The 25,000-nt window shown below is 38.3% G+C and overlaps 1 long non-coding RNA gene across 1 annotated transcript in view; it reads left to right on the top strand.

Moving 5' to 3' along the window:
- Positions 1-18,979: 18,979 nt before the first annotated feature.
- Positions 18,980-25,000, top strand: part of LOC135222930 (uncharacterized) — a 506,897-nt gene continuing 500,876 nt past the window's right edge. The window contains exon 1 of the long non-coding RNA XR_010316392.1: positions 18,980-19,009. This is a non-coding gene — a long non-coding RNA (uncharacterized LOC135222930). The remainder of the gene's footprint in view (positions 19,010-25,000) is intronic.

Below are 25,000 nucleotides of genomic sequence, written 5' to 3'. Positions count from 1 at the left end.
CCACAATGACATTCGAACTGTCGTTAACTTGAGGGACTGACTTCAATAGAGTATTAGTAAGACCTTATTGATAAACATGTGATGCTCTCTGTGCACCATGGAGAGAGAGAGAGAGAGAGAGAGAGAGAGAGAGAGAGAGAGAGAGAGAGAGAAACAGGAAAATTATTTTTGAAAATTTCTAGTTTCATGTCGGAAATGCCCCAAGAAAGTAATGCTAGAAATCACGTCAAAGAGAAGAGAAGTGGGGAAGGCGTCAATTAAAGTTTTCTAAAGAAGGAAATAATCACAGACAATTTTGTTATCAACTGACAAATAATAAACTGGGCAGCGTAGTCCGATAAATACCAGCATAAGCAGTGGGAAATTACAAACAAACAAACAAACACACACACACTCAAGTGCACATGTTCACAGAAAAATGTGACAGAGCTAAAACAATAAACTATGCTTATTATGTAGATAATTTCTTTAAGTTACTTCAATATGTTCGTGAAACTGATAACCCTGATGACCTATCAACGAAGCGAATGAAATGGTAAAACATTTTAGTGGAATCTTTATTCCAAAGTCCCCTTTACTACTGTCCAATTAATTAAGTCGTATTAATTGTTTCAATCAACTGAAACGTGCTCAGTACGTTAACCGTTTTACATGTATTTTGCAAGAAAGGAAGAAACTTTGATTAAGCAATTATGTTTAGCTACTGCATAGGAGCAACTGTTACATTTAGTATATAAACGGAGATGTTGTACATATTAACATGATTACTTTCTTTTTATTTAAGAGTGCCCTATGGGTTTATTTGGTATTTATGATTATGTGCTTCCTTGATTTTACATACAAATTCTTAGCATAAAATCTGTAGGCCATCAAAACTCCTAAAACAGAAAATTTCTCTGAAGCTGATTAATATTTTTGCATAAAATAAATGGGTAAAAATCTCCCATGAAAACTGTTCCAATTGATAAAGTAAAACAGAGAAATTTTTGGCAAAAATCTAATTTAGAATTTCTCAAAAATTAAAACACCAAAATAAAAATTTTGAAAAATTAAAACCACAAAATTAAACTTCTGAAAAACTAAAACCCAAGGATACTACATAAACCTCACATTTCTGTACATCGTTAGTCTTTACACAGATGCCCACAAAGGCAGTATCTGACAATCTATAATGGAACGCAAACATATGACGTCATGTTCGACACGTCAAGTAATGAGAAATTTTGACCTTAAGGTTTTCAATGATACAGAACATGAAAGTTCCTTGTCCGTTAGATGAATATTGGAACTCAAAAAGCCTTTACAATACAAAGTTTATCATCAAGAAATTGCTTGAGAAATACGTCATTCACGCCAGTAAAAAGAGAAATATTCACAAAATGCAAAACCTCACCTCAAATTCAATAATAGGATTAAAGTAGAGAAATTTAAAGGACACAAAAGCATTGTGCGCTTACCGTTTGAATATTGTGAAAAAGAAAGAAAACCCCATCACTTCATTTAAAATCGCCATCATTATTTAGGTAATAAACGGAAGGATAGAAATCTGATCTGTATACAAGAAACTATATATATAGAGAGAGCAATAGAGAATCGTACAAAGAAATAGCCACTGATCCGAAGCTTTGTTTTATGTAGTGAACCTCTGATACATAGGTACCAGTCCTATCCCAAGGGCATGTGACGAGAGAGAGAGAGAGAGAGAGAGAGAGAGAGAGAGAGTCAACAAGGAATGCCAAGGTGTTGCCCTGTGTGGTTTATTGGACACAAAACCCATTTGTTCCTTTACCTGTTTTATTCTTCCTGTATTTTTTGTGTATCTTGATGCTCTTAAACTGAGAAAGATGAAAAGACATCTGCAAATGATGTTAGTACACTAACATAGTTACATCTGCAAATGATGTTAGTACACTAACATAGTTACAAAGTTATTGTTAATATGAATGTCTATCACTTGATGCAATTGATAGACTCTTACCTCTTTCCTCTCCTTCAAATATTAGTTACCTTTCACATTTTTTGCGAAACCGGAAATAATTTTAGTACAGAAATCGTCAAGTCAATCACTATGTTAAGCGGCCATTCTTCCTTAAATTAAATAGAGAGATGGGAGGTGCGGAGTGGGGTGGGAGGATGAGTTCTAGGAACGGGGGGCTGTGTTCTTAAAGAACTAAAACACCAATTGTACCTTCATGCAGCGCTTTATGTACTACTTAATGAATAACTGAAACTTGATTAGAGTCATTTACATCCTTTGATGTTAAGAAAAAAGTTACTGATGAAACAAGGCTAGTGCGGAATAATAAGGAATCTAAAAATAGAAGAATAATTAATGCTCAGATGAAAACTGCAGTGCCATAAGTAGCAGGTCCGATTATTCATACCTCCATTTGCAGCAATTTGAAATTAATACAGAGAGAGAGAGAGAGAGAGAGAGAGAGAGAGAGAGAGAGAGAGAGAGAGAGAGAGAGAGAGAGAGAGAATTGCATGTAATATTATATATGCTTATATACGGATGATATATTACATATTTTGAACACTGGAATTTGTACCCAGCAATAAATCGTGAAGGAACAAATGTTACTACCAGGAGATAAAAATAACTGAATTTCTCGCTACCTCTCTTATTTCTGCGAACCTGGCCAGACGACAAGTGGGCTAAAACTTCTTAGTTAAACCAAATGTGACATGAATGATGTTATCCACTAGCACAGGTGGCTGAAGGGACAAGACGTGACCTAATATTCACCCCCCCCCCCATTGCCCCCCCCCCCCCCCCGCTCTCTCTCTCTCTCTCTCTCTCTCTCTCTCTCTCTCTCTCGATAGCCATCTTGCTTGGTGAGACGTACCCGCGTGAAGTCAGATTAATCAACAGATATCACAAGTTTAACATACGACTAGAATTTGAGAAATATCTAGAAGTGTTCGTGAACTATCGGTGATAAGATTAGTGTGAAAATAGTAGGATAAAGCGTCTTCTAAGTTAGTTTATCAAGTGTAATACTATAACTCAGAACAAGATGGCAGTAAGTTCCAACTGCGGGAAGAGGTGGCGTAATTTGGCGTGTTTAGCAGATTCGCAATACGATGAGGTAGCAGGAAGGGAACTGGCATTTCTCTCATCTATGAAATCAGCAACAGTCCTAACCAAAAAGATACAAAAGCATTCATAGATATATAGAAGGGATATAATCCTTCAAACTGGAACAAATCTAATGAAAACATCTTGAAAATAATGAAGAAGTTCCAAATAAAATCCAAGTGGTCAAGAGACTCATAAAGAAAATATACATAAACCAACATATTCCGACAAAGAAAAATGAATAAGGTGAATCTTGTGAATATCCTAATTGATGTCATTAGGAAAAAGAATGCCAAAAGCATGCAAAAACTGTGTAAGGTTTGGTATAGCATAGGTCAATCCACAAAACCTAATCAGAAAATGTGCTGCATGCAAAAACATTCCGACCCATCCACAGTGTGCTGAGGTAATACAAGATTTGAGAAAAAGATACAAGAATTTTTTGTTAACATGTCTATCATGGATAGACAATGTTATTAAATCAAGATTGAATGTACAAATGAGTTGAGGATGAAGAAGAAGAGGAAGAGGAAGAAGAAGAAGAAAAAGAAGAAGAGGAAAACGGAAGAGAAGTAAACAAAAATGAAATGACAGAAAAAAATAAGGAAAACAAAGAACAAGATAAAAGTATGGATGCAGAGATACTCATTGATACTACATATGAGGCAATAAAGCAGCATACCTACGAAGAAATAAATTACGATATGACAACAGAAAAGCAAATCCCGAAGAGGCTCTACCCAGATCTACACAATGACGGGAAAAAGAGAGGGAAAAAAATAGACAAGAAAGACAAAATCTGCAACCTTTTTGAAAAAGAGGGGAATTGCAGATTTGGAGAAAGATGTTACTACAAACATCCTAAGATATGTCAAAACTATGAAATATATGGTAAATGTGCATACTTAGATGGATATGGGGATGATTGCAGAGATCTGCATCCAAAAAGAAAAATATGTCAAAAAACCTAAAGAAGGAAAAGGATGTAAGTTCGACAAAAAAAATGCAAATATATGCACCCTGTAGCCATGAATCATAATCAAATAATAACCAACCAAGTAATAAAAAAAAAATCCAAAATAAGAAAGAAATAAAGAGAGAAATCAAGAATATCAGGTAAAAGAGAAAAGCAAACCACCAATGAGATATGCAGAGGTGTCAGCAAAAAATTTAATTTCAAAGCATCAGCTCCGAAATTCTACTCAGAGATAATAACTGTATATTTATTATGCAAGAGGATATTGCAGAAACGGAGAAAAGCCTTGCAGATTCAGACACAAAATGAATAATTATGATGAAGGAAGATCAAATATTATGGAAAAGTTGGATTTTTTAATGTCAGAATTTCTGGAATGAAAAAAAAAAAAAAAAAAAAAAAAAAAGAACAACATACCAGAACAGGAAAGAGACATGGGAAAATCCTTATTACTACCATTATTAAATGAAGGAGAAACACGCAAACCATCATAGTGATGAATTGCGCAGGGTTTAGTTACGAGTAACTCAAAAAGAAAAATAGAGTACCAGAAAGAACTACCCAAAATGAAAAGAAAATAGATATAATGAATATAAGTGAAACCTGGTATTCCCGAGACTGGGAATGATGATCAAATAAAAGGGTTCCAAACTTATAGATCAGATAGAAAAAATAGGAATCAAGGGGGAACCGCAATATATGGGAAAGACAAAAACAAGGAAAAATATATGAGAAATATAGTAACTCAGAATGTGAAACTAATAGCGGTAGAATTTGAATCTGAAAAATTGATGAACATAGTAAATATATAGACCTCCGAATACTAAAGAGTTTGACTTAATAAGTTTGTAATTGAAAAATTGGATGATATATTGAGAAATCACAAGGACTGGGACTATTCTCCTATCTGGTGACTTCAACTTTCCTTTTCGTAGAATGGAAAGAACGAATAGGAGATTGTGGTTGTACTTATACATATAAAAAAGAGAGTAATAGTAGTGCAGAAGATAAGAGGCAATTTGAAAAGCTATTAGATATGCTACTAGAATACAACATTCAACAAATAAATCACCTGCCAAAAAGACGGAAAAGGAAAAACTTTAGACCTAGTATTTGTGAACGAGATGAATTATGTTACCAAAGAAATAATAGTTTTATAATGCGAGTATTTCAGACCATAATGTCATATTAATTAACAGTTCATTCCAAAGCAAGTGAAAATAGAGATAAGCAAGAAAAATGAAAAAAAGTTGGGAGGATATGGAAAATACAACTTCTACCGCAACTTCTACAGCTAAATGGTATAAAATGTCAGAAAATAAATTAATGAAGAATTAAACAAAGATTGGGATAACATCTTCGTAAGTGATGACCATAAGGTAAATACGGAGATATTATCTAAAATATTGGAGAAAATAGTGGAAAAATATATACCGAAGAAGAAAAGTAAACATCATTCATGCATACCAAGAGACAGAAGGATCTTGTTCCAGAAAATCAGAAAGTGGAAAAAAGGTCTTGCAAAAGAAAAAATGAAAAAATGCATGGAAAGTTATAGAACTAAAAAGTAAGATAGAAAATGCAGAACAAAAAAGATTATACAATCAAAAGAAAATGAAAAACGGGGACTTGGAAGAAAAAACCCTAAAAAATTAAATATCAAGCAAAACCCCAAACTATTATACTCATATGCGAAGAAGATGAATAAAAGAAAGATAAGAAATAGGCCCTCTGGAGGAATTGAAGGGAGATTAACGAATGAAAAAAAAGGGAAATTGCAACATACTGGCGAACGATATAAGAGAGAAATTCCCCCTTAGAATAGATAATGAAGATAATGATATAGAAGTAAGGGAAGAAAATAGTGAATATTTAGCTGACATAGAAATTAATGAAGCTGATAATGTGCAGGCAATTAATGAAATTAAAAATGGAGCTGCTGCAGGGCCGGATGGAGTGCCCCTGCTAATTTTGTTTTTTAAAGAAAGTAAGTTCATTCTATCGCAAAGCCACTTGCAATATTATTAAGACAAAGTGTAGATACAGGCAAGATTTATGATGAGCACAAATTAGCATATATCACCCCTACTTTCACAAAGTGGATCAAGACTAGAGGCAAGTAATTATAGGCCTGTGAGTCTAACATCACATATTATGAAAGTGTATGAAAGGGTAATGAAGAAAAATATTATGCAAACATTTAATAAAAAAATAAATTTGTTTTTAATATAGGACAACACGGTTTCGTACCCGAAAAAGTACACAAACCCAACTGTTAGTCCACCGTGAGAACATATTCAAAAATATGAAAGCGGAATGAAACAGATGTGGTTTATCTAGAACTTTGCAAAAGCGTTTTGACAAAGTAGACCATTAATTACATTAGCAAAGAAAATTAGAAACACAATATCGTAGATAAAGTAGGAAGATGGTTAAAAGAATTTTTACACAACAGAAAACAGATAGTTATTGCAAACGATGAGAATCGGATGAAACCAAGGTAATATCCGGTGTGCCATAAGGTACGGTGCTAGCTGCAATATTGTTTGTTATTATGATTGAAGAACATAGACAGTAATGTTAAGGATTCGTAGTGAGTAGTTTCGCTGATGACACAAGAATAAGTAGAGAAATTACTGTGATGAAGATAGGAACGCTCTACAAAGAGACCTTAACAAAGTATATGATTGGCAGAGGTAAATAGGATGGTATTTAACTCTGATAAATTTGAATCAATAAATTATGGAGACAGAGAAGGAAAGCTATATAGCATATAGGGGACCTAATAATGAGACAATCACAAATAAGGAAGCAGTTTTAATAAGACCTTGGTGTGATGATGAATAGGAACATGTATGCAATGATCAAATAGCAATTCTGTTGGCAAAATGTAAAGCAAAAATGGGAATGTTGTTACGGCACTTCAAAAACAAGAAAAAGCTGAAACACATGATTATGCTTTATAAAAACATGTTCGTAGTCACTTGAATATTGCAATATGATATGGTACCCACACTATCAAAAGGATATTGCACAAATAGAGAGTGTACAAAGGTCCTTTACAGCTAGAATAGAAGAAGTTAAGGACCTAGACTACTGGGAAAGACTACAATCCTAAAATTATATAGTCTAGAAAGGAGAAGAGAACGCTACATGATAATTCAGGCATGGAAACAGATAGAGAAGGAATAACAGAAAATATCATGGAACTAAAAATATCAGAAAGAGCAAGCAGAGGTAGATTAATAGTGCCCAAAACTATACCAGGAAAAATAAGGAAAGCACACAGGACATTAATCCACTACGCACCCAGCATCGATAATGCAGCGTCTATTCAATGCGTTGCAGCTCATCTGAGGAATATATCAGGAGTGAGCGTAGATGTGTTTAAGAATAAGCTCGACAAATATCTAAACTGCATCCCAGACCATCCAAGATTGGAAGATGCAAAATATACCGGAAGATGTACTAGCAACTCTCTGGTAGACATTAGAGGCGCCTCACACTGAGGGACCTGGGGCAACCCAGAACGAACTGTAAGGTCTGTAAGGTAAGGTAAGGTCTCTCTCTCTCTCTCTCGTACGTGTACGTATACATTTGAGTTTATTTATCTTAACCTTCCTATTAATATGAATACCTTCTTATAAAAAGTATTATTCACATTCTCTCTCCTTTACTTATGTCACAATTCCCAAGTTCTGAACTTTTGTCTATTTTCTTGAATAGTGACATTACTTCCAAAATAAATCTCAGTTGTAGCCTCATCATTATTCAAATTTACGCTTCATAACTTGTATTCGTAAAACTTAACTGAAAAAAAAGTGACAGTTTCCTGTTGCGATTATTCTATGATGTGATATATATATATATATATATATATATAATATATATATATATATATATATATATATATATATATATATATATATATATATATTATATGGATTAGTCTCATCAACCTCAATTTGAACAATCTAAATATAGAGCCCCGTTGGTCCCTAATTTGCATGCTCCCTGACAATTAGGAGTTATTAGAGACCTTTCATTCTAATATTTGTACCATCACGCCAAAGCCTGCATCCAATGCACCTACTGCATTATTAATCCGGAAACTCGTGCAATAAGGACTTAGAATAAAAGCTATGAACACTCAAATGGAAAACCTTCGTCTTCGGGGTGTGAGAGATAACGTAATCAATAACACATAAAAAAAACCTGACCTTACGTGCTAAAAATAACAACAGGGAATCTTCAAGAAATTGATAATTGGCAAAATCAAAATGCTATAAAGAGGTATGACAGAAAACGAAACGAATGCTGTAAATCAACGACGTCTTTTATAAAATACATTGGTGTATAAATGCACATTCATCCACATAAATATCTGATATGGCACAGCATTTCCAGACTTTAAGAAAACGAAACGCATAAAGCTTAATGGGCTTTTAATAATCAAGAACGCCATGTAAAGGTGAACGAAATGACTTCAAACACGACATGCACACTCCATGAAAGTTAAAATTGTAGTAAAGTGTTAACACTGTCATGTACATAACCGTCCTCGGTAAATGACAGGGCTAATAGAACAGCAATTCCGTCTGGGCTTAATGTCAGCCACGCACGTCTCCCCATGTCTATCCATGACGCCTGCTTGCACGTTGTTTTCCTATACAAACAAAAGTACAGGGGTTGTCCTACGTTTTCCTATATAAATACGTACATACATCCATACTATACATATACACACACACACACACACACACACATATATATATATATATATATATATATATATATATGTATATATGTATATATATACATATACATATATATGTGTGTATACAAATGTTAACATGCATTTTTTATACCAAACGAATTCATTAGTAAAATACTACATTAAACAGTCTATATTCGTTCATAAAACAGAGCGAAACAAAGTGTGCTTAGTTTAGGCTTTGTTTTTTTACTACCTAAACTTTCACTTTGATGCTCATTAGATTCACACAAACAAAAATCTGTATAATTCATAATAATATATTAGCTATGACTGGCTACAAAGGGATAGCGAGAGAGAGAGAGAGAGAGAGAGAGAGAGAGAGAGAGAGAGAGAGAGAGAGAGAGGATTCAGAGTAATAAATTCTCGTTTGTCCAGATGAAATATATTTGTAAATATTCCCCCACAAATATTACTGTGGATCCTTCTACTGATATATATATATATATATATATATATATATATATATATATATATATATATATATATATATATATATATATATATATACACACAACTGGAATAAACACTCGGTAACAATTTCTCACCGTTTCTAACATACAATGTTTTTCATTTATTCCAATCCCCAAGTGTTAAACTGGCCAATCCGCTAAGTACATTCGCACACGCACTCACGCGCAAATACCAAATGACGCCAAAGTTGCTTAAGAGCCGAATGAATGCAGTGCTGCGACCCTGTTCAATTAGAACGCCATCCTCCATTAGCGACGTCCGTCCTCTCCTGCGACCACCTGCCCCAACCCTTCCCCCCAACCCTTTGACAAATGCACGTTTGCCAGATGGCTTACGTGCATCGGCCTTGGTACAACAGACAAACACGCCTTGAACGAACACGCCCTGTGTGAGGTCGCTTTGGGAAGAGGTCTTTTCATTCCAAATAACTCTGCCGCGGGAAAAGGGGTTTGTTTACACTGAAGAAAGGCTCGTTATTTAAGTCTCCTTTATAAAAGTCGTAAGGACGTGATCTGCTCTGTCTCTGTAATTCATGTACGAATAAATATAAATACGGCCACATCGAGAAACAACTTGTACCTTGAAAACCCGATGGCCATCACATGCAAAGCTACAAGAATTATATCCTCTAATTCTATCAAATGGCCTTTACTCGCTCTATTAATGTAATTGCTTCACTATATATTGGTAAACGGCCAGTGCGCTGAGTAATAAGTGCTTATAAATTTTCACAATTACTACAGTGAATAAATCTACCATAAAAACTTGTATCAGGGACGGGCGTGTGGGGGAGGGGGGGTTGACTGACTAGGATTGGTTTCTGCCAACTCCTCTAAACGACAATATGTACATAAATGTCAAATATATATATATATATATATATATATATATATATATATATATATATATATATATATATATATATATTTATATATATATATATTATCATGCTTTACGCTCCTGAGACATAATTAAATCTAATGAAAAGTTCGCAGTGTAAAAAAGGATTAACAGTAGGCTGACTGCAAAACACGAAAAATCGAAATATTGGGAAATCTTCAATATCTTCAATTTGTGTAACTTACTTAGAAAAAGCAAGAAATAGCGAAAATAGCAAAAGAAACAAATAAAAAACTTTTTGAACAATTAAAAACAAGTAAATAAATACTCCAAGTTTCTTTGGGGCAATCGAATTTTCTGTACAGCATATGATGCTGTATGAGCAGCGACCCTTGAAACATTCAGCCACGAACCGGTGGTTGCCTGTCTTATAGCGTTGCCAGACGCACGACCATGGCTAACTTTTGACCTTAAATAAAAGGAAAACTACTGAGGCTAAAGGGCTGCAATTTGGTATTTTTTTATGATTGGAGGATTGGTGATCACCATACCAATTTGCAGCCCTCTAGCCTCAGTAGTATTTAGGATCAGAAGCCAGATGGACAGACATGTGGCCATCTCAAACTGTAATAACTCTCTCTTTGAAACCTCATTATACTAGACAGGCAGTGGCCCATGGACGAATTTGTAATTATCTCCCATCTCATAAAAAAAACAATGGCGATAATAGTTAGTAAAAACACCAATAACCGAGAACTGTGAAGTTACCAAACTGTTCGGTGATTTTTTGCTCTTTTATTTGTGGGTTGCGTGTGAGTGGAATGTTGCTGGGAAAGGAGGACAGAGAAGACAATGGAATGAAATATGGAATTTAGACCAAAGGCCCAGCAATGGGACCTATGAGATCATTCAGCTCTGAAACGGAAACTGAGAATAGAAAGGTTTGAAAGTGGTAAACAGGAGGAAAAACCTCAAAGCAGTTGCACAATGAAACAATTTTTAGGAAAGGGTGGATAGCAAGATGGAAGAAAGAGAATGTGAAAGGATGCACAGTAAAAGGAATGAAAGTGGTTGCAGCTAGAGCCCAAAGGGACGCTGCAAAGAACCTTAAGTAATGCCTACAGTGCACCGCTTGAGGTGTACTGACGGCACTACCCCTACTACGGATCAGAGACAATGGGTTTTCTTTCTTACAGTGTGGTAGACGCAGACCAGATTTTGTGCATATTTTATTAACTTAACTACCGTATGTATTATCAACAGGATAATTGAAATCATGGAAGTCCCTCCTCCATATAGTTTTTATTTTTCCCTTTTGGGAAAAAGGTCCTTTTAACAGAGTCGTCCTTGCAGGAGAAAGTCTTCTTCATTGTTTTCAATCGAAGCCCACATTTCGTTCATGGTCTCCCCCACTGAGCATGGTCCAACGCCCAAAAGAGGGGAGTAAGAACTGACATTTCCGGTGGTTTGAGTCTTGCTCTTTTATAAATGAAGAAAAAAGGTTGGGTGGAGGGGGAGGGGTAGTCAAAAATAAATAACCACAAAGAGAGGGCAACTGGGTCCGAAAAGGGGAGGGAAAACTTAGATGTAAAGTAATTAAGTTTCAACAAACGTTAAAATGATTATCAGATAGCAGACGGTGGAATTAATTTCAGCTTATTTGCTGGTAGCTAAGGAGTTACAATGGTCGATTTCATGAGATTGTTAATATACTCCAACATACATTCACAAGAATACGGCTTTATACAACACAGTCACCAACAAGCCGAGAACGCAACTTTTCCTACACAACGAGCCAGAATTCCCACCCACACAGGTCGAGGGAAGTTCAGTTTCAACAAACTTGCTTCTCGACGAGATCTATCCCCCTCAGACACAGATACAGGAATTTCGAACAAAAAGTCTGCAGTTGTCGTCCGGAGGACCTTTTCAGGACACTGGGCCGTGATCTGTGCCAAACTTAATATTCAAGGCCGAATATTTTGTTAGTAAAGAAAACGGCCAACAAATTCAATTGCCTTTTAATTTTTAAGTGAGCAGACATTTTAATTTTTAATGTTTTATGGAAATGAAACTATTGCGCCGAATTTTGTCTAGCCGTCCCGCACGTTTTTCTGTCCAGCCCTCAGATCTTAAAACCCAGCTTGAGGCTAGACGGGCTTGTAAGATTGGTATGGTTCATCACCAACCTTCCCATCATCAAACGTACCAAATTACAGCCCTCAATATGGTTTTGAATTGATTTATGGGTTGAAGTTAGCAATAATTCTTGCGTCTAGCAAGGACTATAAAGTGCCAACAACCGAGCCCACAGCAAGATACTGTAATCTATTTTTTGGGCGGGGGTGGCCCTTGAGTTTATACGATGTAACAGAAAACTCGATTTTCATCGGGATATTTTCTTTTTCTCTTGGTTTGCTACTACTGCATACTTTTGCTTTGCTTTTAAAATCATAGACCATTAGACCTTCCCTTCCCCAGAGCAAGAAAGAAATTTAAGTACGGTTTTTTTCTTTTTTTTGACCAAATAAAACGAGCTTACTCTAGATTTCTATAAATTTGTTTGGTGCAACGTTTGTAGAATGGGCTTGGGAAAGCATTCTTCCCTCGAAACGCAAAACATCTTAATAACCCTCATCACCTAGATTGAAGCTGAATCCTCTTTTTAGGCAAATTGAGAAAGTCTAACAACGTGTGAATAAGATGTGAATGAGTTACAAGCCAAGTTGCGTATACATATATTCTATAATCAGGCCTAAAAAATCGCTGATTTCTCAAATAAGGTCATTCATTGTTTTAAGTTTAAAAATGCATCATTCTTGCATATATTCCATTCCTTGCAATTCTTGGACTGAATACCTTTATCAAACGCGGGTAGTCTCCTTTAACAACCACAAACAAAAAGGGTCAAAACACGAGACCATTACAACCTAATTCCACCCCTTCGGTCCCATAAAATCTTATCCAAGAGGCTATCTGTTTTATCCGCCCGCTCCATTTTGGCTGGTTTCGTTCCACCCGTGCATTCCACTGAGGGGCATGGTATTTCCTTCTCACTGGACCTTTCAGAACAAAAACCGGCCACTATCTTGTTTGACCGTCCCCACATGCGGACTCTGTTCCCTTCGTTCGCCACGGGTCTTTGAATCAGCTTTGCGAATACGATTGGCCTAAGAAGAAATTTCCACCCTCTCAACAATGTTCCTGTACCAGAATACGGTTCTCCTATCTTAATCATTCTAAGTCACGGGCATACTCAGGTCACTTCATAATCTCTCATCCACGAAGAATTACGTTCGTGCCAGAATCCACTCATAACTTATATAAACAGTTCTTTTGTGAACTTTGATATATATATATATATATATTATAATACATATGATATAGATATTTTATATATATATATATATATATATATATATTATATAATATAGTAATTGCTATTGGAAGTAAATTGTGGCATTGTTTGAGGAGATACGATCTTTTCATCATGACTTTTAATAACAAAGACTTTGACTGAAAATGTTTACTATCTAAGAACAATGCCACTAAATACAATAGATATTGGCAGACACATTATATCATAGATGAATGTTATATGCATGTATGTATTGTGTGTAATTAATAGTATAATAACTTTATTAATATATATATAATAATATATATATATATATATATTATGATATATATAATAACTATATAGATCTATATATATTTTATTTACATATATATAATTATATTAAGTATATATATATAGATATATAGATATATATATTGTGTGTATTTTGTGTGTGTGTGTGTTGTGTGTGGTCGCGGTTGCGTGTGTGTGTGTGTATAACAGTGTATTATTATCAACTGCCAAAGGAAAAAGAAATCATGAGTTGATGAAGCCTGGAGAGGAGATCGGCCTAACCATCTGGAATTTTGGCATGAGGATAATAATCCGAAACAGGTATTAGCCCCTTTTAAATCCAGTCCCCTCACCAAAGCCATCATTTTCTAATTTTCATAAAGACCATAAAGACTAATCACAACTTGAAGCTACCAAAACGATACCTTAATGGAACACCCCACCAGTTAAAAGGCTGGAGCAATCAAAAATTACAAACTGACAACGCAGGGGATCACTTTGATTTGGTTTCTATATCTTATGAAGGGTTCAAAATCTTTGGTCTATAAAAACTTACCAAAGACGGAACACACTTTTTGAGTTTCAACACGAGGCGAAAACATAAATTGTACTACTGTATTGGTGGGAACAAATTTTCAATTTTAAAAGAAAAGATAAAAAAATCAGAATATTTCAAAATTGACATCCACAAATATACAAATTCCATAGGCTAGTCCTAGCACGCTTAAAACGGTATCGGTAAAATTAAAAAAAAAGTTACGATTTTACCTGAAAGAAAAATAAGCCTTCACTTTCCTTTTTAATAGCGAACTGTTTTTATTTTCACGGGAATTTTTTTTTTTTTTGTCCTTCAAGCATAAAGTAACATCTTTCAAAAGCGTTTCTTCTCTTTGAAAACGTTTAATGGCAACTGGAATGGATCTCCCATGATTCCCATTGAGAACAACATGGAGACTCAAAGAGACAAAAATAGTTCCCTTATAGCTGATGCAATATTTTTTCCTTTTTTTTTTTTTCCTTCAGTTCACTCTCCTATTTAAAAAAATGCACCTTTTAAAAATCCTTTTAAAAAACGTTTAACAAACTGGAGCTGGTTACGACGATACGACATTGATGGAGACTGAGTGTCCATTTAGCGAGATTGCAATCGCATAATTCCATCTCTTACCTCCTCTAACGCCTTGAAGATAAGCTTTTATCCTTCCTTTGTAAATCTTTTGATCGGCGTTTACATTTTTATTTTTTTATTTACTTCCTGTTAGAAACTGTAAAAAAGGTTTCAAGGAGTTAACTGTTACCATTCCTGAGATTTTTTTTTTTCCGTGCACATATTCTTATTAAATACTTCTTCAGTAACTAACCTAAACCTTTAGAAAAGGTCTAAAAGGAAGGCAGTCATGTTTAAAAAAACAAAGCCTCCCATTAATTCCTACTTTTAATCTTTTTCCATGACCTCGCCACCCCTCAAAAAAAAAAAAAAAAAAAAAAAAAAAAGAAAAAAAAAAAAAAAAAAAAAAACGCCGCTTTCTTTCAGTAAATCCCTTTTTCCTACAGTGAGAAAGAAAACTTTACAAATGCTTTTATAATTGATTTAAGAATACTTTATGCTTATCTAGTACTTGATTCCTGTATATTTAATTCCATCGTTCCATCGTGGAAAAATTTGCAAATAAATCAGACTACAGCGACGGATTTTTACGTGGAGGATAAGAAATAATTGGACAGTCCGATTGGTTGGTGTTACTAGACAGTCACCAAACCTTTTTTTAAAACCACCCAACGTGAAAGCCCCCAAAAACCCAATGAACCCCCATGACAAAAGCTCCCTAAATACAAAACGCAGGTTACTGTGAAGTACAGCACGCACAGGTTAAAGTTATATCTTAGTTTAAAACCATACCCACCTGAGCCCGATTGAACAGCTTCTTCTATGGGCTTCTGGATCCAAAGGATTAGAAGTATTTTTTAACGGTGGGCCTATGGAACCAGTTGCTTTGCCTAGCAACGGGATCCTACAAGTTTTATTGTGGGATCTAGAACCACATTATATTCGAGAAAATGAATTTCTATCACAAGAAATAGATTCCACTGATTCCACGTGGGCAGAGGGCCGAGAATAGCACACCCCTTGGCGGAACCACCGGGGGGAATGGTAGGCGAGCGGCGAAAACCACGCGTCCCGAACGAGGAAGGAACTGCAAGCACAGTTGACAATATGAATAAGCGAAGGATGAAATTAGGAAAAAAGAAATAAATAACTAGAATTTGGAGTAAAACTGATACAGGTAAGGGTTCTGTAAAGGTAATTGAATATTTCCTGGTAAACAACTGCTGTCTTTCAATCCATTTAAAAACTGACGGCCTCAAACGGGGAACGAAAATCCATTACTACGGACAGCTATTATGAGCGTGAAAGCCCTTTCTTTTCCATGAATTCCATCAGGAGCTGGGCATGACAAAAAGTACGTTGTAGAAAAGACACGCTAACGAACGAATTAGATTGAAATCCCGTCGCGTCGGAAACCCATACAGGAAGCTTTGATGGATAAGATAATTGTTACAGGGCCACAGAAAGGGTCAGACGGATGAAACCAGACAGATAGGCAATCTCCTGTTTTAATAGCATGATAGTTCCTCTACAACGAAATAGAAGTTTGACCGGTAATCGACCTCTCAACCTCTGATGGCATACAGGGACAGACAAATAACATAAAACATATAACAGGCAAAAGATAAAAGGAAAACCCACTGAGTCCCCTCTAACTTTATCGGCAGGGGAAGTTGAAAATGGCAGCATTGGATACAGGACAAAGAAAACGCCCGCTTCCATTTTCCTTTTCACAGGGCAAAATCGAAAAATCGAACTTATTATTTTGGCTGTTATCCCCGGAAAAAGCAAAGTAGTGGGAAAAACCGACTATTCAAGCCCCCTTATTTTCCTTTTTCCTCTCTAATTGAGAAAAAAACGGGGAGAGGGAGAGAGAGATAATTGGACCATAAAAAATTTTTTTGAAAGGGAGAAAGGCACTAAGAAAAGGGTAAGCGGCCAAGAAGGGAGGACGGCAAAAAAAGTCTTTTGCTCATAATGCCCCAATGACTCCAAGAAAGCCAATGGGGAATACTCTCTCTCGTCTTCTCCGTCCGTCTCTCTCAGTGAATCATTCTCTGTCCCATCCCACGGACCTTTCATTTTTATCAAATAACTAGACAGGATAGCCTTTCAGTTTAACTAATGCTGTCTTTTTGTTTTTTCGGTAAACTTGAACAGTAGTTAAATGCCATTTCATCAAATAAAGCATCGCTATCAGCCATTAACTTTGGCTAGGTTGGTTTTGTTCATGTTTGTAATCTGCTTCTCCATTAACTTGAATTAACTCCAGGATAATGCAAATAAAATGATGTGCTAACTTATTCATTCTTCCATTGCAAAATGAGGCAGGTTAATCATTCAGTTTAAGAAGGCCAGGAATCCCATAAGCTCTTGGAAGTTGGTATGGGCTTGAACTTTGTAATTACTTAGATAGTTCCATAGATTTTCTTTATAACAAAATCATTAAAGGCATTTTAAGTAAAACGAATATTTTCCGTTTAATAAGCCCACCATTTTTTCCTTATTCAGTATACCAAACCTAGAGCCAACTTTCGAATGATGTGTTTTAAAAATTGTTTTTTCCTTTTATATAGAAGCAAGCTTTTTATTTTTCTTCCTTAATCTAACGAAGTACCTACTCACACACCACGACTTATATTCTGCATAATTGAATTACGACGAAATATTTACAAGAATTCGTGTAACCACACATTGTTAAAAAAAATAAATAAATAAATAACCGAAGGCAATAACTGGGTCAAATTCTCATCTGATCCGTTCACTAACTGCTTTGCACCTAAAACAATTACCTTAACCGAAATCTGAATCTTGCTTCAGCTCATTTCTCGAGACAATACTCGCTGGTATGTTTAAGCAGAAAGACCTAATTCTTCTCATTCCTTTTATCAAGTCCCTTGCTCTTATTTTACTTGTGTCCTCATCATTTTCTTTTCTCCTTTAGGTTCTGGACCTCAATAAGCGCACCCTGCTTGTCAGTCCCGGCGTGAAGGAAATTTCTCACAAGAACAAATAAAGGTCGATTCCCTTTTATTTCCAGAGGAACGGAGGCGGTTCAAGAAAGGAGCAGGACACAAGATAGAGAGCATTCGCCTGTGGGAAACACTCATGTCTCCTGAGACTGACGATGAAAAGCAGCCATATCCGGAAATCTGCGACCCGCTTTCTATACAAGAGTTTTGGTATGAATTCAAACTTTGGACACTTGACAATATACTATTTATATATATATATATATATAATATATTATATAATATATATCTATATATAATATAATAGTTTTATATATATTATATATATATATATAATTAATATATATATATATATATTAAATATATATATATATTATATATGATATTATATATATATATTTCAATATTATATATTACTGTAAAATAACGACAGCACACCATATGGTAACATATTCTTGGAGGTTAATTTGAAAGTTGTTGTTTCAATAGGGAACAACTTTCATTTAAAATAGATTTTAAAATAGATCTGCAAATTATTAGTATTATTTATAATAAGACTGGTCATTGACAAGTGATCTATAAATTAAACTTAATTTATATCAACAACGTGGTTTTTATTTTTGTACTAATGACTGAGTCGAAGTCCAATTAAGAAGGATTCCAGACAAACAAAAAGATACCGTACTGCACGAAAAAATCCCCTGAGAGAGATTTCAGCAATTTATAAACACCAAGAGAACAAGGCATAGTTTCAAATATTTTTCAGAATATTTTCCTGCTTATGTTTTGATAGAAATCGAAGTATCCTCTCGTGGAATAGAGAAAAACCAACGGAATAAAATCGGAGATAGAGGGGGAGAGTATATTGAACTGGGTAACACGATTCAGAGATGGCTTTCCAGGTGTTGTTGTTTGGACGATTTGTTTGTTCCCAGGAATTAATCATACGTATTTACTATTGAAGTGTCTAGTTCACTGTGGGGAGGTTTCCTCCTGACGACTGAATGATGGGAGGTGAAACAGCCCAAGGAAAAGGTAACCTGAACGAGGAGAATTGCAGCCTTGCGAGGAACACCATCCAAGTGCCGAAGAGAGAGCAGGTTGAAACTTGGAACCGGGATCAATTCTTCAGCTGCAACAGAGGACCGAAGGGTAAAAAACGAAACCGTCAGCTCGAATAAAACAGAAATCCTGAGACAGGAAGAAAATCAGTCAGCTGATGGACAAGACAAAGGAATTTACAGGGGCAGAGAAACGGGTTTCCCTATGTGACTGTGTAAGTTGGCAAGATGGTAAAGTACCAGGGTTTGAGAGGCAAGAGAAACTCCTAACGACAGAAGGTAGAAAGTCCTTGCCAACTATAGACCGAAGAAGTTCGGCGCGGATTGGCGAGGCCTCATACCGACCAGGAAGAAAAAATCGACCGCAACCGAAAAAAAGCTAACAATCCGGCAGGAAAGACGTCGATGTTAGGTTCCAGGTTTCCAGCGCCTGCAGAAATTGAAAGTTGAAAGGAAACATGACAAAAGGAAAAGGGTGGACTCCAGTGTTGGAAGATCAGGCTGCGTAACCCAGTAGGAACGAGCCTGACTTATGCGCGTCCTTTTTTGAGGAATGGAAATCGTCGCCAATCTATTCGCTGGTAGAGGGAGACTGGTGGTGTACAGGCCGAACTGAAGGACCAGCTAGAAGGATGATGGTTCGACAGATTGCGATGTAGCGAAGGAAGGAGAAATTTGGTTTGGCCAAGCTCAAAAAACCTTGCAGGGGTTTAATTACAGATTCACCTGGTACAAGTGCTTGGTCACCAAGCTATCCATCTTACAAGAATGGCATCGATCTGGTCTAAGCTGGATTCACGAAGACGGATCAGATTTGAAAAATTAGAGAAAAACTGAATATTGTACGGAAAATTTTTTGTTAAGTTTCAAATAAATAGAAGTTTATTTACAAAAAATGGCAATTTTGTTTTCAGCATTTACACAATGAAATTCCTTTACTAGTAATATTTGTTATATACCTAATAATACGAATTTAACAATTCGAGTTTCAAAGGACGTTCTTATGTTTCGATTAAATCCATCTTTTACTATAGGATTTTAAGTTTTATTGGACCATGAAACTTGATCGTTAGGAGTTCCATCTGCAATAGTTTATTTTAGCTTTGAGAAAACTAAAAGTCAAGTTCCTTAATCTCATGGAAAGTTTTTTAACTATACTGTATGGATTAGTTTTTGATGTTTGAGTTTGTAGAAGTAAAGTTTGCTTTGATTGAATTGTTGAACGGAAAAGAAATGTTTGGAGAAAATGAAATAAGTTCAAAATGTTTTCTAAAGAAGTTTTTATTGATATTCCTGAAAGAGAAACGGAAAAGTGGAGGTTATAATAGAAACGTTTGATTACAAAAATGAGAAGGATTATTGGAGGTGGAGGGTCCAAGAGAGGGAGTAATAGGATTCAGGGTAAGGATTGGTGGTAGTGTCCCAGGAAAGGAGGAGCAAATTGATTCAGCTAGAAGAATTTGTTGGAGTTTCCACCAAAGAACGGCGCCGAGAGGAATTGAGAGAAGCCCCAGGTAGAATTGAATAAAGGATTCAGTTTGCATATTCTGATTCTAGAAGACTAACAACCAGGGTTTGTTGTTTGCAAGGACGGCGGGCCAGTGGCACCCGCCGAGCCCAGCCCGGTACTGGCATGGCGGGCGGCCAGGATGGTTCTGCCGAGGGGCCAGCCTGGTCAACGGGCAAGCGGGCGGTCCCGGAATGGGTCTGCCGAAGCAGGCCCGGTTACTGTGGCGGGCAGGCGTGGGCGGACCGAAAGGTCTGGCCAAGCATGGCCTGGTAACTGCGGGCATGGCTGGGCGGGCCGGAAGGTCCTGCCGAACTGCAGGCCCGGTACTGCGGGCAGGCGGGCGGCCCGATAAAGGGTCTGCCAAGCCAGCCTGGTACTGCGGGCAGGCGGGCGGGCCAGGAATGGTCCTCCGCCAAGACGGGACCGTACGTGCGGGCCAGGCGGGCGGGCCGAAAGGTCTGCCCAAGCCGGCCTTGGTACTGCAGGCAGGCGGGCGGGCCGGAAGGTCTGCCGAAGAGGGCCCGGGTACTGGCGGGCAGGCGGGCGGGCCGAAAAACGGTCTGCCAAGCCGGTCCTGGTAAAACTGGCCGGGCAGGCGGCCGGGTCCCGGAAGGTCTGCCGAAGCAGGCCCCGGTACTGGCGGGCAGGCGGGCGGGCCGAAAGGTCCTGCCAAGACCGGCCTTGGTACGACTGGCGGGGCAGGCGGGCGGGCCGGAATGGTCTGCCGAAGCATGCCCCTGGTACCTGCGGGCAGGCCGGGCGGGCCGAAAGGGTCAGCCAAGCAGGCCCTGGTACTGCTGCGGGCAGTTTGGCGGGGGCCGAAGAAAGGGTCCAGCCAAGCCGGCCTGGTACTGCGGCCAGGCGGGCGGGCCGGAAGGTCTGCCCGAAGCAGGCCCGGTACTGCGGGCAGGCGGGTGGGCCGAAAGGTCCTGCCAAGCAGACCTGGTAGGTACTAGCGGGCAGGTCGGGCGGGCCTGGAAGGTCTGCCAAGCAGGCCCAGATGCTCAGCAGGTCGGGCGTTGCCAAGAAGGTCTGCCACACAGGCCTGGTTGTGGGCAGCAGGCCAGAAGGTCTGCCAAGCAGGCCCGGTTGCAGGCAGCACGGAGCGGGCCAAAAAGGTCTGCCAAGCAGGCCCTGTTTTTTTTTTGTAGCAGGCAGGGCCGGGCCAGAAGGTCGCCCAGAAGGTCCTGGCCAAGCAGGCATGGTGATTGAAGCGGGCGGGCCAGAAAGGTCCTGCCAAGCAGGGCCCTGGTGCTAGCAGGGCCAGAAGGTCCTGCCAAGCAGGCAGGCAAGGCCGGTCCAGAAGGTCCTGCCAAGAATGCCTGGTGCGGGAACGCTGGCGGGCCTAGAAGGTCCTGCCAAGCAGGCCTGGTGGCAGGCAGGCGGGAGGCGGGCCAGAAGGTCTGCCATTTATGGTGGCAAGGCAGGTCGGGGCGAGCCAGAAGGGTCTGTCCGAAGCAGGCCCTGGTGCGGGTATGGCAGGGCGGGTAAGAAGGTATGCCAAGCAGGTGCGGGCTAGGCGGGTGGGCAAACGCCAGAAGGCCTTGCCAATGCCAGCCAGGCCCGGTGCAGGCAGGCCGGTAGGCTAGAAGGTCTGCCAAGCATGGCCTGGGTGGCGGGCAAGGGCAAATGCAGGACAGAAGGTCATGGCCAATCAGGAGCCCCGGTGCAGGCAGGGCGGTGGGAGGCTAGACCTCAGGTTTGCTAATTCCAATAAGCAATTGCAGCTAATGACATGAGTTACGTTCAAGTACCAAAGGGCGAATTACGCCTCCCTGACGAATCGGCCTTAGTTAGGTCCCATGGATGGATTGGAGGGAAACCTTTGAAGTCTGTCCAGGGGTTGGGGTTGGGGTGGGGTGGGGGGGGGGGTTGGGGGTATTGGGAGGGGGTTGGCGGGGGGCGGAAAGAGTTTGGGGGTGGATTGGAATGATGTATAAACAACGATTTTCAACCTCCAGAGGAAATGGAGGAAAATGTTATTTTAAATTTGTTTATTCAGTATTTACTGTCGATCTTAATGGGGCGTGATTTTTCTTAGGATTAACCTTAATCGCCAAATCGCGTAAGTTTTGGTTGGTGTTTCCACAGCGTTTGTACTGGATCGACTTAAGCCATTCAATATGGCTTTGTAGATCGACTTAAGCCAATTAATAATTTGGCTTAAGTCGATCTACAAAGCTTTGTGGGAAACACCAACCCAAAATTACGCGATTTGGCCATTAAGTTTTATCCAGATAAGAAAATCACGCCCTCCCCGATAAGCCTGAACAGTAAACTGGGGGGGGGGGGGGGGGAATAACAAATTAAAATAACATTTCTCCCATTTCCCGCTGGAGGTGAAAATCGTTTATCCATCTATCCACCCCCCAACTCCTCCGCCACCCCCGCCCAACCCCCTCCCCCAACACCCCCCCCCCCCAACAATCCCCCAAGCCCCCCCCAACCCCTGGCAGGCCACAGACCTTCAAGTCTTCCCAATCCATCATGGACCTACTTAAGGCCGATTGTCGAGGCGTTTAAGCCCATTGGTACTTAACGTAATTCTTGTACCATTTAGCTGCAATTACTTATTGGTATTAGCACTCGAGTCTTAGCGTTCGTTGAAAAACGTGCTTAGTATTCTCCTTTGGGAAGAGACAAACACAAAACGGCTTAAAGATAAACGGTTTTTTCTTTATTTACGATACCCTTCTGTCCGATAACAACTAATCTTATCAAATAACCGACTATCATCAAGGACAACAGTTCTAACACTGTAGTGAGCAGCAATAATAATTTTTGAAAAATATTATGGTTTTAATTAATTACAACCAAAATATTTGCATTAATTGGGAATGAATAGCGACTTTTAATTCCAGTAAAATCTCTAATACTACTGGTGGTAGCCATCTCTCGTAAAATATACCACGCGCAACTAACACGAGCTATAAAGGTTTTAGAAAAATCTAGCAAGAAAATAACTTAGTGTAAATCTTCTAATGGAAAAAAATGGAATGGTTTAAGTTAACCACAGAACTTGTCATCTCTTAAGACCCACAAATGTTCGTTTTTCCTTCAACTAATTCCCAGGAGCTTTGAGCCCAAATAGGGAGGAAAGGAGTACCTATGGGGATGTCATAAATTGACAGAATTAAACTAACCGAAGTATTGTGTTTTGTTTTGTTTTGCATGCTGTTTTTTACGTTGCAACGGAACCAATGGTTATTTTTTCCAGCAACGGGTAACCAACGGCTTTACGTGGGGCTTTCCAGAACCACGTCGAGGAGTGAACTCCTATCATCCTAGAAATACAACATCTCTCACATCCTTAATTGGAATGACTGAGGAATCGATCTCGCGACCACCGACTTGGGACGCCAACACCGATACCAACCACGCCACTGAGGCACTTTAACTTAACCGAAAGTAAAGATCGCTGGCAAGTTTCAGTTAATGTTTATGAATATAGACAACGAAAACCCGATTATCGTTCTCGTTAGTTCCACATTTTCAGAAAAGTAAATCACTGCCACATAAGGATGTTTATGCTTACCCCGTTACACAGGAATGACCAATAAGTGTACTAATCATTATAAGCTAAAAACAAAACCCCTCCCACGACAGGCGTGGCAAGAACCACGATTACAGAACAACCGAGATGATATGGCAGGTAATACTTATAATGGTTAAAAGATTAGATATGACTTTGATTGTTTCTAATCTGAATGACTACAGGGATAAGAAGTCGCTTTGAAATACAAAATCAATTTCGAGAGTCAAAGAAACAACAGCTACAATAAAAAAAAAGTAAACACAGGAAAACGCCCTAGAACAAAAATAAGATTAATTCATAGACTTATAAGAAAAAAACAAATGGAATCACTTCTCAAGCAAGTTTCTTGTAAACAAACAAGGGACGGGGGCAAAATAGACGGATTTAAGAATATTACAAGTCAAGATACTAATAGAAAATATTATTAATAGCCATCTATTCGTTTTCTGGGAAAATAATAATGCTCATCTATAACCAAGCGAAGATGCGTCAAATAGATTGTTTTAAACATGTTTAAGAAATTGACAGTGTTTGAGAGACTGTATTCGATTCGATGTTATTTGGGTAGATGACGTTTCCTTGCTGGCATTCACCCTGATGACATGAATTTCGGGCGTTTAATTGGTTTTCTAATTGCAATTGAGAAAGATTTGCCGTTTGGATTCGCTCGTTATTTGAGCGCTCTTAGAACAAAGACCATAAATTATATATGAGGGTAATTCACCTAAAGGTTGTAACTCAGTGCAAAAAAAACATGACAGACCAACAATTTACTTGACGACTCTAGAAAAGTTAAAATAGGATGAACAAACGAAGAATCTTGACTTCTGATATCGTAGCACCAGGACAATGTACCAAAATCATTTCATGAAGACGAAACAGGATATTTTCATTGCAAGTATAAAATCAAGACGACACATAAACACTTAATTTGGAGAGTGGAATGCTGTCATTTGTCAAGTTCGAAATTACGTTGACGATGCAAGGCAAATTCGGTCTTCTGAAAAGGCACAAGAAAAAGGAAATGCATCTGGAAT

The sequence above is a fragment of the Macrobrachium nipponense genome, chromosome 8, assembly GCF_015104395.2.
Source record: "Macrobrachium nipponense isolate FS-2020 chromosome 8, ASM1510439v2, whole genome shotgun sequence".
Lineage (NCBI taxonomy): Eukaryota > Metazoa > Arthropoda > Malacostraca > Decapoda > Palaemonidae > Macrobrachium > Macrobrachium nipponense.
This window is presented reverse-complemented; position numbering and strand designations above follow the sequence as displayed.